Source organism: Mustela lutreola, chromosome 13, assembly GCF_030435805.1.
Source record: "Mustela lutreola isolate mMusLut2 chromosome 13, mMusLut2.pri, whole genome shotgun sequence".
NCBI lineage: Eukaryota > Metazoa > Chordata > Mammalia > Carnivora > Mustelidae > Mustela > Mustela lutreola.
In genome coordinates, this window is record NC_081302.1 from 13129246 (window position 1) to 13146634 (window position 17389).

A 17389-nucleotide genomic window follows, 5' to 3' on the forward strand; every position below is an offset into this window, starting at 1 on the left:
TTGTTAGTCTATAAATGTTACTTTTGTAACATTTTCTATTGTAAACAAATAATTACTTGTAGACTATTTAGAAAACATAGAGAACAGAAATTCAACAAACCACAGATACATTTATGTTTTCTTCTTGTCATAAATAGATATAGGTACCTACATGATTTTAACTTACAAAATTGAGATTATACAGTATATATATTCTTTATTCTACTGTGATTATTTTATCATGTCATTTGTAATTCTTCACTTGCATGAGTATAGATAGCCTAAAAATTCTCATGTGGGTAATTTTACTTAGTAGTTTCTTTTTTTTAATATTTGAGTTGATAACAACTGTGATAACACAGCAATTAATATATTTATTTCTATTTTTTTTTTCTAGGTTAGATTCCTAAAAAGAGAATTATCGAGTCAGAGACAGAAGCTTTTTTTGAGGTTCCCCATGGGGAGAGTAATCCCCAGGGGGATTACTCCTCAGTAATGTTGCATCATTCTTCACTCCAGGATCTACCTCACCACACCATTACTGGCAATGGGTATTATCGTAGTCTGTGAAGAGTCACAGTCTGGCTTTGTTGTAAATTATTTGCTTTATCATGTTTGAAAAGCGATTCTTTTTTGGTTCATAGAATATTTCCCTAAAGGTTCTGTCGTCTAATGTAATAACAGGGAACATGTGGTAGCTATTGTGCTAAGAGATAAAATAATCTCTTAATTCTAACCACACTTTATGTGTGTGTGTACATACAATATATATATGTATACATATATACAAATATAAAATAATAATATAATATTATATTATAATATTATATATTTATAATTACATTATATATTGTATATATAGATATATAAAATATATTATATGAAAATACAAAATATAATTATAATATAGTTTATGTTATAAATAATAATATAATAATACTTGTATACATATGTATACATACACATATAAATAATAATTTTGAATATGAAAAAGATTATCTCAGAAAAGTTAAGCCACTTGTCCAAGATAACCCAGCTAGTAGTTGGTACAGTTTCAACCAGGTCTGAGTCCAAAACATATAACATTTTATTTATGTATTTTTCATCCGATTCTTTAAGATCAGGTACCCAAGATTCACACCTTCCAACATTTCTCTTCATTATTAAAAGGTTCTGATCTCTTCCTTTCCAATTGTTTTCCAGATGAACTATATCATCATCTTATGAATTCCTTCAACCTTGGCATTTGACTGATGTTGCGTTAAGAGCATACATTACATTTAAGAAGCATGACGTCTGCATAGTACTGGCTTTTTCAGCAATGTCATGTCAAGACATCTCTCAGTCACCTTATTTAGTTTGTGACTTCCTTCTGCATATCTTTATGACCGTCCCTGTTTAGGTGCTTTGCTTTGCTTGCTTTTATTTTTTCACCCCAATAATGAGTGGGATCTTTTCTTTGTTGTATTTTGATTGACTATAGTTAACATTGAATTGTGTACATTTGTGTTCCTTTTTATTATAATTAGTTATAATAGTTTTCTAATTAATTTTCTAAGGTTTCCAAATAGATGATGTGCACTTGCAATGTTTTTTTTTTTTCTAGGTTCTATTTCTTTCTTTCTTCTTTGATTTTAAAAATGTATTTATTTTGAGGGGGAAGCAGCAGAGGGAGAGGGAGAGAGAATTTCAAGCAGCCTCCGAGCCAAGTGCAGAGCTGGTCACAAGGCTTGATCTCACGACCCTGAGATCATGACTTGAGCTGAAATCAAGAGTCAGAAGCTTAACTGATAAAGCCACCCAGGCACCCCCTCCTAATTTCTCTTTCTCATCTATCTTTCTCTATGTCATTGAATAAAACTTCCAGAACAGTATTAAATATTGATGATACAGTAATTAAAAGAAACTTCTTTTTTTTTCCTTTACTGCCATGGAATTATTTCTAGTATTTTGCCTTCAGGTAGGTGTGTGTGTGTGTGTGTGTGTGTGTGTGTGTGTGTGTGTGTTTAACTGTGGTAAAACATAGAGATAATGCAGTTGGTAGAAATCCCACTTTGACTTTGGCACTTTTTTTCTTAATTTTTAATTTTATTTATTTGACTTTGGCACTTTGTCAGTTTTAGTTTTCAGTATTTTCATGGCCAATTTAAAGGGGAATTAAAAACAGGTATATGGACCTAAAAACTTGCTGCTATTGTAACTCTGAAATTGAACACATAAATTTTAGAAAGATTCTCAGCAAATGATACAATATATTATTGCCTAATTAACTTAAAAATTCAATTCACTTTTCTAAGCATCTCAGTCTTCTGAGGTAAAATTATAATTGGCTCTTCCTAATTAAATTTATCCCACACTCCATTATTTTTCATTATACATGCTATTTCCATCTCCCACTAGAATGTGTAGTTTTCTAGACCTGGACTAGAGGAAGTCAGGTTTGGAGTTAATCAGAAAAAATGTCTTGAACTGAAAGCCCACCATCTATCTCACTCCAGTGCCTTAGAGAACCCACTGATTTCTGCTATACAGCAAGAGGAATTGGTTCTGGCTGTTGTTGTATCCTGAGCTTTTAATGACATCATGGTAAAGTCAAGCCACAGGACTATAAGGAACCATGATAATATATATATATATATATATATTTCTATATCATATATCATATTTATATAGTTTAATATATTTATTTATTTAATATATAGATTATATCATATATTAAAATATATATTGTTTAAAAAAATTTTAAAGAGCATTTATTTGCCAGAGAGAGAGAGAGAGAGAGGAAGAGCACAATTAGGGAGAGGGAGAAGCAGGCTCCCCACTGAGCAAGGAGCCTATTGTGAGACTCTATTCCCGGACCCTGGGATTATGACCTGAGCTAAAGGCAGATGCTTAACCATCTGAGCTACCCAGGCATGAAATTACAGAAAACTGTGATTTTCTGAAGATAAAAATATATAGGCTTGTCTATCAATGGATGAATGGGTAAAGAAAATCTGATGTATGTATATGTGTGTGTGTATAACATACAGATATGGAATAGTTATATGTTACACACATATGTGTGTATAACATATATATATATATATATATATATATGTAAAATGGAATATTATTCAGTCATAAAAAGAATGCAATCTTGCCATTTGTGACCGCACACATGGACTTCGAGGGCATTATGCTAAGTGAGATCAGTCAGAGAAAGACAGATACCATATGGTATCTCTTATATATGGCATCTTAAAAATGCCGATAAACAAGAGAAGAGATTTTTGGTCGCCCGACAGATGCAGAGGGTGGGGGTAGATGAAATGGGTGAAGGCGCTGAAAGATACAGACTCCCTGTTATAAATAAGTCAGTCATGTACAGCATTTGATTGCAGTTAACGATACTGTATTACATATTTGAATGTTATTTAGTCGATTTTTAAAGTTCTTACCACGAGAATAAAAATTTTGTAGCTCTGTGTGGTGACAAATGGGAACTAGAGTTATTGTGATGATCCCTTTGCAATAGATGCAGATATTGGATGATTATGTTATACAGCTGGGACGGATAGAGCATTATGTGCCAATTATACCTCAATTTTAAAAATATAGGCTTGTAGTGGTGGATACATTTCATTATACATTTGTCAAAACCTATAGGATGTGCAATATCAGGGGTGAACCCAATTGTGAACTATGGATTCTAGGTGATAATGACATGTAATATAGGTTCATTGATTGTAACAAATGCAACACTCGTGTGTGGGGTATTGATCCTGGGGGACACCATGCATGCGCCGGGGGCAAGGAGTGTATGCGAACTCTCTATACCTCTGCTTATTTTTTCTGTGAACCCAAAACCGCTCTAAAAAATTAAGACTCTCAAAATGTAAAAAACATATAATGTTATATATCAATTATATCTAAATAATAAAGAAAGAAAAGAAAACACACACACAGTCCATCTAGACTTAATAACCACCAAGCACTACCCTGATGTCATGCCCAGAGAGCACATGGACTCCAGTTTGCCTCTGCTGAATGTCTAGCATCTTCTCAGGGACATCTTCCGTGTCGTGGTGTACGTCTCGGAACCCAATGGGGCTAATTCTTGGGGACAGTTGTCTGCTCCCTCATCAGTCTTGCTGCCTCTCCTTCTGCTTCTTCTATTCCTGCACTTTCATCACACACATTTTCCCTGCACTGACAGATCTGAGGAGGGTCTTTCTGAAGCACCTCATGAGGGTCCTTTCTTCATGGCTCCCATTTTTTTTTTTTTTAAAGCTCCTTGCCATCCATTGGTAATATTGCTGTGCCTAAAACTAACAAAAACCCTCATCTTCCTGTGATACTCTACATAGGATTATTTGAAACCCGGCCCTTTTGCCGAAGATCCAGAAATTTATCATACAAACATTAAGCATTGAAAAGAAGAAGTGGTGGGGATCACAAGACTAACCACAGAACAGCCCCCGCTATGTGGTTGATGGTAACATTTGGTACACCACACTGTGTGTCCTGTTAGGAATCCACAGAAGCTCTCTGGAGATTAACTTAAGAATGTTTTGAATCCTATAGTTTTCTTTTGCTCTTGACTTTGCACCCCAGGGACCTCAACATCAAGTATGAAGAGCTTAGCTTTTAGAAACATAGGAGCATCTGGCATTCATTGTGAATAATAACAGTACCCTTGTTTTTTTTCTAATTATTTTTTTTTATATTCCCTTTGCTTTTATTTCCTAGTCAATTTATTTGGTATGATTCCTGCAAGACTCCCCCCCAAGAGATCAAAGGAGAGTGTATTACTTTTTAAAATGACGGTTCAATTCTCAGCATGAGTGTCTCTAGTTTTGCAAAAATTTTTTTGAACAGTTTCATTACCTACTGTCCTCCCTCTGCTTTTTGGTACATACCTGGGTCATATCAGCTCCCGATATGCAACACTACTGCAAAGTTAGTTTAACTCAAGCATAATCGGGAATCAAAGTTGTCAGAAAAGCGTGTCATGTGGTGAATTCCAGAAGCAAGTAAATATGACTTGGTTATTTACCACTAACACTGTTACTACCTATACTATTTTTTTTTCATGTTCTGGTAAGTATGTATTTTTAAGAAAAAATAATCCAATGATGAATTTCTTCTGGAAGAAAAACTTCATAAGACAGTACATGAATCAGTCTGAATGTTGCTACACTCATCCTGTTTTTAACTGTTTTTGTTTTAAGGTGACCATGGAAACATGGAACAGCTAATAAATCCTGGATAATACTCACGCTGCATTTGATTTTGCTGTCATCTGGTACCTGCTCTTAATGTTGGGTGATCGCAGTACATAATTTACCGGATGGCAACAGTAGGTCCATGTCCTATAATTTTTTATTCAGATCTGTAACAGTGTCTCATATATAATAGATGCTTCACAGTTGTTGAATGAATGAGTGTGAGAATAAAGGAATGAGTGGCTGAGGAGGCTCAAGCTTCAACAGGAGCGTTGGCAAGACTGTTGAAGGGAAGGATGTTCTACTGTGGGCAACTCCGAATCCGTATTAGAAAACACCTGTTCAAAAGAGCACCCAGGTTTCTCTTAATGTTGGAGGTGCTGGGACAGAGCTTTAGGCTTTCTGGCATTCCTGTGAACAGATATATTTAAAGCTGAATCCCTGGGGCACCTCGCTGGCTCAGTCAGTAGCTCATGTGACTCTTGACCTTGAGGTAGTGAGTTCAAGTCCCACAGTTCGGTGTAGAGATAACCTAAAAATAGAATCTTAAAACAAACAAACAAAAAGGCTGAATCTATCGCCTAAGTATTTGTAGGCACCTGAATTTTACCTGATGGGCCAGCTGATCCCCCTCACTCTCCAAGGACCAGATGAGAGCATGCTGGAAATGAACCAATCTGCAGGGAAGGGAAACAACTCAATATTCAAGCTCCATGTCATAGATGCAGGACTGGCTGTATAGTTGAAAAGCCTATTGGGTAAGTGTTGAGACCCTTTCTCAAAAGTATATTAAGAACTGTGAGATTGTGGCAACACAGTAAATCAAACATGGAGTCCTTCTTTTTTTTTTTTTTTTTTTTTTTTTTTTTAAAGATTTTATTTATTTATTTGTAAGAGAGAGAGAGAGTGAGAGCAAGCACAGGCAGACAGAGTGGAAGGCAGAGTCAGAGGGAGAAGCAGGCTCCCTGCGGAGCAAGGAGCCCGATGTGGGACTCGATCCCAGGACGCTGGGATCATGACCTGAGCCGAAGGCAGCTGCTTAACCAACTGAGCCACCCAGGCGTCCCACATGGAGTCCTTCTTAAGTGCAAGTCCCTTTAGGACGATGCAGAATGCAAGCCCATGAAACTAGCCTTGCATATGTGTTCTTAGACTCTTATTATTTCTGAACAAAGAAAATTGAACAGGTCTGGTACAAACGATTGTTATTTTATTGCAGGGTCGTTGAATAGAAATTTCTGCTATCTATCTATCCAGCCTAATACATAGTCATCTGTTGGATTCTCCCAAAATGGGTCTGTGATTAAAGGAGCGAGACTGATACAAAGCAAATGGTCAAGCAAAGTTTTATTTCGTGCCAAGCATCGAGAATCAAACCCACCATCAAACAGACCGGTCGGGGCTGCCTCTTACAGAGAGGGTGATCCTCCCTGCCTGACAGACTAACTTTTATAGAGCAAAGGCCATGTGGTTGGGCCTGGCCACACACAGGTGGCCAATATGATTGTAACACACAGAGAAAACTGCACAGCCATGCTAGGTCACACACGGGTGGCCAGTTGAACTACAATTTACCCCGTAGTAGCTATTTGAACTAGCCTATCACCTTGGTCAGAATTGGCACCCAAAACGCACCCAAAAGGCGGGGCCCACACTCCTTGGTAGCTAGGGAGACCGTATGCATACTCCACTGATTGGATGTCTCCACCTGGCCGGACTCATCCGCGCATCCGGGCTCTGTTATCTCTACCTGACCTGACCCACCCTTGTATTTGGGCTTTGATACCTGGGACTGCTTTCCCAGACTCGCTTTTAAGTAAGTTCCCGGGGCGAGGGGGGAGGGCAGGGTCAGTTTAAGTTTTACTGCATAAACAACACAATCACTGTTTAACCCAGAATGGGGCCGCTCTGGCTAAATAGGCCCTTACACATGGACTACCTACCACTATTGAGCACTTAAACTGTGGCCAATGTGACTTGAAATTCAAGTAGGTCTACTTGTACTTTAAAAAGTTGTACTTTAACTTTATTTAATTTTAACTAACATAAATTTAAACAACTACATGCAGGTAGGACAAATGGCTGCCATACTGGACACAGAAATTTAATGAATCAACCAACCTCTACACATAAAGAAAATAGTCCCATATAGAAAGAATTTGTAACACTTTGCAAAAATGAGAAACAAACAAAGCCATTTATATGAACTGTTTTGAGCAATGACAGCAGCTAACTTCGCGTGATATCCCAGTGGATGGTGGCAACATAGCTTCTAAACTTCTAAGCAGAACAAGAAATTTCTGTAAGATCCAGAACTGTGAAATTTGGAGCAGATCCCTGCCTCCAAAATTTCCCAAGGAGAGAGTTTCCATGGCAACCAAGGATCCATCCAAATGTAATTAAAAGTGAGTGACTAGGGGAACTATACTGTTCAGTTCTAGTACATTTTACCTTTAATTATATTTTTCTAAGCCACTGATGTGCTAAAATGTCAGACAGTATTTGTTCAGAACTGAGGCTGATAAGTCATTGTAGGAAGACAGAAAAGAGGACACAGTCATCTTGGAGAAGCAATAGGAATTCTGCAGATACAATAAAACAAAAAGAAAAGACGTATTCTTTTGCTGCTTGTTGGAATTCCTTCAAGGAGTGGTGAGAAGGCTGGCCACTATGTTAGGGTTTACCACTTCTTAGTATGACATTTCCCCATTGAGGGATCCTACCAGTCCTTATACTCCAAAGACCCTCCTCCCTCGAGTCCTAGGAAGCATCTGCCCTCCTTCCCCAGGCAGGTTCCAGCATCCCAGCCAATCCTGCCCATGGGCTGTGGGTTTCTTTCCGCCCTTCCCTCCTCCCCTCAAGGCCATGGTCATGGCAGTTTCTGGAGACCACGACAGAGGAGTCCCGACAGGCACTAGGACAAATATTAATTACCGGTCCTGGTTTAAAGTTAATGACGAGAAATCTCTTGTTGCACATGATTATTTGTGGCAACAATGAAAAAAGGTTTGTCATTTAACACTATTATACAACAAAATACTACTTGTATGAGTGAATGAGAGAAGTGTAGAAAATTTTTAGTTTGTTTTGTTTTAGTTGTAAATCACATGTCCCTGAGTGATGAATGAAAACACCCAGAGTTGCTAAAGTGAACTCATTTATTACAAAAAGGCAACCAGAGCAACCACGGGACCAAAATCATTCTCAAGAGGGATACTGTTCATGACTTAAATAGCAATCATCTGGATTTAGGAGGTAGGGCAAAGCCAGCTGCATGGGTCCGGGGAAGATTCAGGTGGTGATTGTAGGAAGGACTTTAGGGTTTGAAGCCTATGGCCAAGAAAGAATTCTTGAGGTGTCTTTGGTGCAAAAATGTGATTTTATTAAAGCACAAGGACAGGACCTGTGGGCAGAAAAGAACTGCCCTGGAGTGGCCCATTATATTCTTTCAAGTTGGGAGGGGATAGGGATAATGTAAGCCTCCCAGGTGTTCCAGAAACAAGGTTTCCAGGATCCAGAAGGGGCTAGCTATTTTTAGGAAAGGTCGTTTATCACTGCTGAGTAGAAACCTAGTCATGAGATCCTTTCAGATGTATATCGGTGGGGCATATGCCTTGGGGGTGATTGCCAACGTGTATCTTGGGGGATTTAGAGATAAAGGAAGTTTCCAAAGGAATTTTTATTTGTTAAGTAGACACTGGATCCTGAGGGAAGGGGAGACCCTCAGGCTAGGATTGCCTGTTGCCCTTAGCAAGTGTCAACATTGAGGCAGTTGCCTCCCCGGAGGAATGTCACTCTGCCTGTTTCAAAGACTTGTCAGTGGGCTGTAGGTAGTAAAGACATTTAATAATTTTTCTTCTGCCTTTGTTTCCCACATCAGTGGCAAACGAGACAAAAGGGTGGTGGGGAGGGAAGTAGGGAAGGGGGAGGGGAGAGAAAAGGGGAAGGGAGGGAGGATAATGAAATTTGGAATTGGTTTATGGGGACAGTTGATTATCTATCTTAAATGTTTTACTGGGGTTCACAGGGTATAAACTCTGTAAATCGTATATGCTCTCTCTTTTGCCACTGGGCAGTAGTACCCTGGGACATATTTAGTTTGTACTGTTCAGCCATAAGGGTGGCAAAAGCTGGACAATTTGAGCAGGGAATGTTACAGGAGCATCACTTATGTTAAAGGAAAAGCCCTGACTTAATTCATTGATTCTCAGCAGGAAGCGGGTGGAAGGGAAGAAGGTTTCTGAATTTCCAGATCAGGGGATAGACCAGCTTTTTCCTATACATATACACACAGACCTTCTGCTGCATTCCTTAGGGGTGGAGCTCTACATTCCTTCCTTTTTCTTTTGCCTGGACTTCCTGTATGGAATACATTTTTGCTAATGAGATCACATTGTACCGGTGAAGAACAAGGAGACAGGGAAAATGTTGAGGCACTGTTTCCATTCTTTTCTTCTTAAAGATGTCTCGCTAGTCTTCTTAAATGTAGCATCTCATTCTCACTCTACTATTTTTGTCTTTTGAGACGAATGTTTCTGAAGCCACCAGACCTATTCTTGTGGAATGTCTCACAATGTGGATTTGCCTGGTTACTTTCCCATGAGTAGGTTCAGGATGTTTGTGGCAAGAACACCATACAGGTGAAACAGGGTGTTTCCTGTTGCCTCACAGTAGGGGCCCACGATGGGTTTCATCCCACTGTGGGGGGTGCTAAGTTTGATCGCTTGGTAGAGTTCCTGTCAGCTTGTATTTCCACTGAAAAGTGAATTCTTTCCCTTAACAATTAAGAAGTATTTTGTGGAATGAAACACTGAGACCGTTTGAAAGGCCCATTTCCCTATAACCTTTCTACCCAATGGTCTTAGCATTTTTGATCCTTGCCTGTTTCCACTTTTATTTGAAAAATTGCAAAATGATGACTTCTTGATTCTATCAGTCTTTCTATATTTATTAATTAGATCCTCCTATTTAAAAAATGTCAACTCCCCCTTATTTTTAGTGATATTTTAATGTCACTATGGATTCTTGGATTTGGGTTTTTTTTTTTCTTTTTTGTTGACCATCATACCTTTCTCTTAGATATATTTACTAATCTAGTGACCTGTGAAACACTAGTCCTGTGAAATGTTCTGAGAAAAAAAAATTCTATGATCAAATAATTTAGGGACAGAATGAATCTAATATCTCTCTTTAAGTTATATAATATACATTAGGATATTAAAGACTCCAAGGAGTTCTATAGTAGAAAACCTGCTTCACTTTGTTTAACTGGGTATTTCTCAAACTTATTTGATCATGAAATTCTTTTTCTATCTAACACAGACTTAGTAACACAAACTTGGTAAAATACATTTGGGGTTACAATGGCCAAGAGTCAAACCTGCCAATTAAATATTTCAATACTTCATCAATAATATGAAAAAAAGACTAATTAATGATGGTAGCTCCATCTTTACTCGTTCAACAAACTCTGTATGATTAAAGTAATTATTCTAGGGGCACCTAGGGATGGTGATCGACTCTTGATTTCAGCTCAGGTCTTGATCTCAGGATGGTGAGTTCAAGCCCCATATTGGTCTCTGCGCTGGATGTGGAGCCTACCTTAAAAAAAAGAAAAGTAATTATTCTACGGTGATTCTACACATAAGGTCAACTCAGCACACCAATGAGGAAACAGGTCAAAACAACCCTGAAGTAAAAAAAGATGTCTTTTAAAGAATAAACATAGCTATACAAGAAAAGATTGGTACATTGCCTTCATTCAAATTAAGGACTTCTGTCAAGAGACTCTAATAAGAATGTGAAAAGGCAACTTCAGATGAGGATGGTATATCTGCAGATACATATCCAAGAAATATAAAGAGCTACAAATATACAAGGAAAAGACAAACAGCACATTTAAACAATGGGTGAAGACCTAAACACGTACTTCACAAAAAAAGATAACCAATGGCCAATAAGCATATGAGAATTATTGGCTTTCGAGAAAAGCAAAGTAAAAGCCACAATGACATACCGCTTCACACCCACCAGAATGACTCAAATGAAAAATACTGACAGCACTAGGTATGTGTGTGGGTGTGTGGAGTTGGTAGATGCTGTGAGGCACCGCCTGGATTTCCTTCAATAAGGCGATTGTTGCCCCATTTGCTGACGGTGCTAAAGGCCTCCATCTCCCAGTCCTTCAGAGACCATCTAGGCTGCATCTCATCCAAGGTCACTGTGTCTGGTGGATGGAGGGCATAAAGGATTAGCCAACTTGACCTAAGCTGGGACAATTCTGAGGGGCCATTCTAATTCCCCACCCTTCTCCCAGGTTGTTGTTAACCCTGCATGAGAGATCCCAATGGCACTTCCTAATAAAGATTCCACACCCGAGCTCTGTCACAGATCTTGCATCCCAACAAACCTATCCTGTGACATGAGCAACTGAAGTTGTCACCCATTGCTTGTTAATGTGTAAATTGGTACAACCACCTGAGAAAATTGTCTACCTAAGCTAATTTACAAGCCTACCTGGGATCCAGGAGTTCCATTCCTAGGTATTTACCTGGGAGAAATAAGCACTTTGCCTCTCCACCAAAGGTTAAGGGTAAGAACGCTCATAGCAGTTTTACTCATTACAGATCCAAACTAGGAAAAACCCAAAGGTCCGTTAACTGCAGATTTTATCAATAAAGTGTGTTCATAAACAAGAAAACTATACAATGATAAGATATAACAGACTACTGCTCCATGAACACTAAGACTTACTCTCACAGACATAATGTTGAGCAAAAGAACCTAGACACAGAAGAGTACATTCTATATGATTTAATTTGTATGAAGTTCAAGAAGGCAAAGGTAGCCGAAGGTGAAAGAAGTCAGAACAGTAGTTACCTCTGGGCTGTAGGTATTGACTGAGAGGAACACGAAGGAGCCCTCAGGAGGGAAAGAAATGTTCTATATCTTGACATGGTTGGTGGTAACATAGGTAAAATTCCATTGAGGTATAAGGACAAGTTTGGGTCATTTTACTACAGGTATGTTATGGGTCAGTTAAAAAACAAACACATCTCACACTGTAAATTCTTTATTAGCCCATTGCAGAAACTATTTTGTAGACTATTTGGTTTGGGTAAGGTCCCATTGTGACCAGTGATATTGTCATCTCCTGGGATTAGTGGGGGTGGGAGTAGGGTTGATAATGAAGTAGTAGAACTGATTTGTGCATTGATTAAGTCCTCTGTGGCAGAAAAAATAAACTTTGGTGCTTCTGGTCTGGGGGAAAGAGAAGGACCCTCCAGGTCTAATAGTCCTAATTAGAACAGTTCCTCCCACTCAAATATCTACCACCAGATCTTATCAGCTGCTTCTTAATTACCAAGGCTCTCTGACAGAGAATCTCTGTAGGAAGGAAAATAATCTTATTTCATGGGCCTGTTAGGAAAGTGCATAAGCCAAACCAGTTAATCCGCAACCGGGTGAATGCAATGAATTGACAGTTAGACTTAACCTGCTTTGTTATTGACAATTACGAACCAAGTCTACAAAGAAAAAAAAATCAGATATTGACAATTCTTAAAATTTAATTTTATTATTTTGTCTATCAGTCTTGAGTAAGAGAGGTTAAAGGTAACAAATTAAAACTCAACCCTCCCATCCCCTTACTGCAAATAGCAGAATAGCTTCTAAAGTCCACCAATGGAAGAATACTCAGTTGAAATGCTAGTTTATCATTTAATGAAGACCAGTCAATTTCCTTTGAAAACTGTACTGGTATGGTACATGTGGGAATTGTATTTGGGAATTGATCTAGGAAAACAAGTTGACAAATATCCCGATGGGTATTTGGGAAATTATCTTACTTTAATCAGAAAACTAAATTTAACTTATGTCTATGTAATATTACATACTTATACATAATTAGTTCCTGTCCTTCTAGTTAGCATTATGGTTGATAAGGGCTTCCTATATGTCTGTGGTGGAATGGAAGTTTTTCCTAGATATAGCAGTATACATGATAGTAGGGGAGGAGTTGAAATCAAGACAAATGCGGAAAAAAAGAGCACACATTAAAATTCTTAGGATTATGGGTCATAATTTTCTAAATAGGGTGATAATATGGAATAAAATTCATAATAATATGTAGTAGGCAGCCTTCTAAGGGGGCACCCAATGATCCTTGCCTCCTGATATTCACACCTGTGTTAGTCGTAGGTCTCCAAAGAAACAGACCAATAGGATGTATATAGGTAGATATGTGTGTATGTATGTATCTATCACCCACTTATATAGAAACTTATTACATGGAATTGACTCATGAGATTATGAAGACGGGCAAGTCCCACCCAAGACCTGCATTTGAGTCAGCAAGCTGGAGACCAAGCAGAGCCAGTCTGAATCTGAAGGTCTGAGAACCAAGACAACCAACAATATGATTCCAGTCTGAAGGCTGGCAGACCCACGGCCTAGGAAGAGACAATGTTTCAGTTTGAGTCTGAATGTAGAAAAAGCCGATATCCTAGCTCAAAGCCTCTTAGGCAGGAAGAATTCACTTTTATTTGGAGGAAGGTCAGCTTTTTTTGTACTGTTCAGGCCTTCAGTGTCTTGGAAGAAGTCCACACCCATTAGGGAGGGTAATCTTGATATATTCAGTCTACCAGTTTAAATGTTAATCTCATCCAAAGATGCCCTTCCAGAAACACCCAGAATGTTTGGCCAAGTATCTGGGCACCCCATGGCCCAGTCACAGTGACACCTAAAATTAACCTCCCTGAGAATCTTGTCTGATTTCTTTCTCTTGAGTGTGCGCTGAACATAGACTCGATTTGAACTAAGCAAATAGGGCAAACGTGGCGAGGTATACCTTCCGAGATAACACACAAGATAGTGATTCTCTTTTGTTCATCCACCTCTCCCTCTCTTGCTCTTACCTCCCAACTAGGATGAAGCCAGCTGCCATGTTGTGAGCTCTCAGTGGTGAGGCCCATATGGGCAGCCTCTGGCTGATGGCCAACGAGGACGTAAGGGCCTCAGCCGTAGAGAAACTGAATCCTGCCAACAACCACTGAGAGATTGTAGAGGTTGATCACCTTGAGTGAAGCCTCCAGATGCCTGAATGCCCAGCCCACAGCTTGACTCCCGGCTTGCGAGTGACCAGAGCCATGCCTAGACTCCCGCCTTATGGAGATTGCAAGATGACAAATATTTGTTGTTTTAAGCTGCTAAGTTTTGGGGTCATTTGTTACACAGCTATAGATAACTGATAGATTATAAATGAACTGAAACGTAGTGAATAATGAAGCAAATGAAATAAATTGAGGGAAAACATATTTAAACTTTACTTACAATAAAGGGGTTACTGGGCTCTAGTGGAGAAAAAACTGCCCCCTAACTCATGCTGGTTTTCACTTCCGTCTCTGTTCCATGCCCAGAAGGAGGATGGCTGCCGGAGGACGTCAGATCAATCCCCCTTTAGCCATGATGGCACCTCCAGGATAAAGGCCAGGGTCTCCCCGCTCTTCCTTGTTCTCCCTTTTTGAAGTGGGAGGAGTCTGGAGGCAGTTCCCCCAGGGTGTCCTCCTCCTGTCTGCTGCCTCCCCTTCCCCCAGTCAGACCCTGGGGGGGGTGGGGGGAACGGGCCAGGGGAGCACCGTGCTAGGTTCTGGACCAAACTTGCTTTTCCTCTTTCGGTTCTTCTCACTAGCAGAGGTGTTCTCACCAATGCATTGTGCAGGCAAGAGTCAGGATGTGGATTTGGGCTTCAAGATAGATGCTGACAGAGGCCTTTGGTCTGCTTCTCCTTCTGGGCTCCTCTAGCAGACCTAGGTCTGTTGGCATCCAGGCAGCATACCAGAGCTCAGCACTGCAGCTTGATAAGGAAAGCTCGAGGAAGTAATTGTTGTTCCCTCCCCCTGGTGTTTTACGGTGTGTGTGCGTGCACGCATATGTATGTGAGTTTGTGTGCCTGTGTTGCAGTTTGAGTGTGGTTTCACACAAACTTACACCTCCCCCCCCAGGGATGATGTGGTGTGGATCGAGGATGGAATTCAAGGATTCCTGGATATTTTGGACAATATTCTTTCAATGACACCCCTAACTCGCCATCTCCTGATATGGGCCAAGGTCAAGGACACTGGCGAGTCAGCATTTTTCAACGTAGTATCTGAACTACAGCTCCCTCTGCCCCTTTCTGTTTTGCTGGTGTCCCCAAACTAGCACAGTGCTCCCAAGGCCCACCTTCCTGGAGCCAGCCCCTTGCAGATCCTGTTGGAAGCCTGAGCATTTCCTTGGGAAGTAGACACGCCATAAGAGCAGAGCCCCAGAGCCCTGCCTACCGCCATCCACCCTCATCCATCGACTCCTCAAAGTTCCCAGGATGGATTAGTTCAGGCAGGTCGCACAGGCTTTGGGAAGAAAGAACGGAGCCAGCTACGGCCTCTGCGGGCTGTGCCCAGGACTTTGGTGTGGCCCAGGTTATTGGAGTTCTGGTATTTATAAGTAGGGAAATAAATTATTTCTTGCCAGGGAGCTCATCTGTATCTGCCTTGATGGAAAGGGAAAGGCCAGTAGACGAGACTGGTACTATAGACTGAATGTCCGTGTTTCTGCAAAATTTGTTAGTTTAAACAGAATCTCCAAGGAGATGATATGAGGTGGGGAGGCCTTTTGAAGGGGATGAGGGCGTACGGGTGGAGCCCTCACGAATGGGATTGGTGCCCTTAGAGACCTCAGAGACCTGCCTTCCCCCTTCCACTATGTGAGGCCACAGTGAGAAGTCAGCAGTCAGCTGGAAGCGGGTCCTCACCAGACATCAGACCTGCCAATCTTGATCTTGGATTCCCCAGCTGCCCGAACCGGAAGGAATAAACGTTGGTTGTAGCAGTTACCCAGTTTATGACATTTTGTTGGAGCAGCCTGAATGGTGTAGGACAATTGAGAGGTCTTGGATGTCAGGGATTAGATGTCTCTGTCTGTCTATGTATCACTGCACCGCATCTGATGTAAGAGTTACCCCTGATGAACAACGGCTGAGTGAACCGAGGCGCCTGGGTGGCCCAGTTGGTTAAGTGTCTGCCTTTGGCTCAGGGCATGATCCCGGGGTCCTGGGATCAAGCCCTGCATTGGGCTCCCTGCTCAGCGGGGAGTCTGCTTCTCCCTCTCCCTCTGCTTATTCGAATAAAATCTTCAAAGAAAAAAAAAAAAAAATAGCTGAATGAACCTGAAATCAGTGGACACCATTCAAGAGTAAGAATGAACAGCAGGAAAAAAACGATCTAAATTTAGAACTTGGGTCTGCACCTCAACTCTGCCACTTTATCAGTGTAACTCTGGGTGATTCATTCTTAGTACTTAGCGCGTTTCTCGAAGTGACATGGAGTGATTTATCCCTCTACCTGTGTGTGTGTCTCCACATGTACGGATGCCCGGAAAGACATTTACACCAAATGTCAACGTGGTTGTTTTAGAGATTTAGAAATTGAGTGGCTTTTCCCCCCTTTGTATTTTTTTAATCATATGTTTTTATTAAAATATCTGGTTTTTATTTTTATTTTTTTAATTTTTAAAAATACCTTAAGATTTATTTATTTATTTGACAGAGATCACAAGTGGGCAGAGAGGCAGGCGGGTGGGGGTGGGGGGGGGAATCAGGCTCCCCGCTGAGCAGAAAGCCAGATTCGGGGCTCCGTCCCAGGACCCTGAGATCATGACCCGAGCTGAAGGCAGAGGCTTCACTGAGCCACCCAGGCGCCCCTGAAATATCTGGTTTTTAAAGATAAAAATGTAAACCATACCCTAAATACTGTCCACGTAAACATTTAATCATATGCTAAAACAATGAAATCTTTCGTATTTCTGAGCCTTTGAAATGGGTATTTGCAAAAAAAATTCCCATAAACCAAACCAAGTAATCATTCCTTCAGTTTCTCTTTCTAATTCATGTGTTAACTAAATAGATCTTTGTATTTGCTCTTTTAAGCACATAGTCTTCTACCTTTTTCTTTACTAATAAGTCTTGGAGGAATCTGTAGAAGGTAATCTGGAGACCACTGTTCTAAGGAAACATTGAAAAAATATATATATCACCTTACCTGGAGAAGCAGCAAATCTTTCGAAAGCCTATTATTTCATAAAAACAAAACAAAACAGGAGAAAAGTTAATATTACAAAATTAGAAACCAGTTCACCTAACAAATGAGGTGTCTCTATGTCTCATCAAT

At 40.1% G+C, this 17389-nt stretch overlaps 1 long non-coding RNA gene across 1 annotated transcript; it reads left to right on the forward strand.

Annotated features, from left to right (window-relative positions):
• Positions 1 to 5192: 5192 nt before the first annotated feature.
• LOC131814056 (uncharacterized) lies at positions 5193 to 6496 on the forward strand. Its single transcript, XR_009347109.1, has 3 exons — positions 5193 to 5320; positions 5782 to 5944; positions 6406 to 6496. It is a non-coding gene; the product is annotated as an uncharacterized LOC131814056 (long non-coding RNA).
• Positions 6497 to 17389: the final 10893 nt, after the last annotated feature.